Source organism: Vigna umbellata, chromosome 1, assembly GCF_029865625.1.
Source record: "Vigna umbellata cultivar VRB3 chromosome 1, Vumbellata_1.0, whole genome shotgun sequence".
Taxonomy (NCBI): Eukaryota; Viridiplantae; Streptophyta; class Magnoliopsida; order Fabales; family Fabaceae; genus Vigna; species Vigna umbellata.
Window position 1 is genome coordinate 94,767,526 of NC_142165.1, and position 1,748 is coordinate 94,769,273.

The 1,748-nt window shown below is 37.4% G+C and overlaps 1 pseudogene; it reads right to left on the reverse strand.

Annotated features, from left to right (window-relative positions):
• Positions 1-547: 547 nt before the first annotated feature.
• Positions 548-1,224, reverse strand: LOC148206878 (21 kDa protein pseudogene; annotated as a pseudogene).
• Between the last annotated feature and the right edge of the window lie 524 nt (positions 1,225-1,748).

Genomic DNA, 1,748 nt, shown 5'->3' on the forward strand with positions numbered 1-1,748 from the left:
TAACTTGATTCTATTTTAATGTAAACTGACTTATGAAGATTTGAGTATGATTTATTAAGTTTGGCTTGGATCAGAGTTAGTTTGAATTAACATGGATCACTGACTTGACTTGATTTGTAATCATGTTGATCAAACTCTTTTTATGATTCAATTCTATCCCTTCTCCGGAGACGGACTCAACTCAATTCTTTGGTTTGAGTGAATTCTTAACTGTTTAGGAAGGTTAATTGGTTACTTAAAAACCAATAAGCGTACGTAGTGAATAACTCTCTCATAAAGGAACTTGAATCATGTCCATTATTCCATGGGTTCTGAGGCCAAGATATAGCCAGAAACTCTTTTTAGCAGTCACAAACAAGAAATTAGCAAGTCCTTTTCATTTTAATGAAAACGCCTTCAAAATCACAAATTTATTAATCAAGAATACAATCGAACCACACAAATTATATTGCCCATTTACACTTACAGAGCATGCATGCATTACATAGGGCAAAATGAACATATGAAACCACATGATGACTTATTATTGGGTAAAGCAGTGGAAGAAATGAATGTTTTAAGCAGACATGATAATGGCGTCTAAGTGCGGTACTTGGAGGCAAAGCGATTAACCAATGCAAGAGCATTACTGGTGACTTGAGAAGCATCGACAACCTTAGGTTTAATGGAAGACTTGGAATTAGCATCATCAATGCTGTCAAGACACGTGTCCTGATAAGTCATAGCAGCACTAACCCAAGTCTGAATATTGCTGATGTGCCACCGGGAATACTTCCCCTTCCGCTTACCCAGGAGGCCCAGCTCCTTCAGCGATCGGTTAAGATTGTCCACACTATCATTCATGTTCTCTATGCAATCTTGCACCGCATTGTTCTCTCTTACTTTCAGTCCCTTCGTCTTCTTCATTTTCTCAAGAGATGATACGCATGATCGAGTCTTGGATACGCTCACGCTCAGGGCAGTGCTGGCTAGTTCTTCCTCGCTCTGCCTAATCTTGCTGGCGTAGCCTGAGAGGCTTTCAACGCACGCCACGGGGTACCTTGTCGCCTTGCATGAGGACTTGATAAAGTCTGTCGCAGCTGCGGATTCGGCGGTGGTAGACATGTGAAGGAGCAGATTTAGAATGAGCAGAGAAAGGCATAGTAGCTTTGTTGCCATGCTTATGATTTTGTGAAGAATGGAGAGTCTTACGACGAATGATCCCTTATGTAGTGGTGAAAATGGAAGAAGGATTGCATGCACAGTTCTTAGGTTGTGTATGTGTCTCCCTGCCTAACACTGATTTACCATCTCTCGTCCACGCCTCCACGGCATTGACTCACTTTGTTTGTGATTGGATTGGGACCAAATCGATAAACCGATAATAAAAGGAGATTTGGTAGAGAAGGCTAGATAACAAGTTGCAAGTTGCAAGACTCCGAACTTTGAAACTGCCGATTCATACGGATGTTCCAATTCGATACCCACTGCTAAACTTTCAAATGATATTCTTAATTTTTTTTATAAACTTTTTATTTCCCTTTAAATTGAATTTTCTATTTTTATATTTCAAATATTACAGGAAAATAATTCATTATTTGCATGTTAGAACAAAAAATTAAATAATAGTAATACTAAATGACATATATCAGTATTAATGTAATATTCCTCCTATTTCTTAAAAAAATTAAGATTGGTAAATTAGATGTTGTTCGTCTATTTAAAAATAAATACAATGACTAAACATAATGATTTAAAATTTTAAAGAA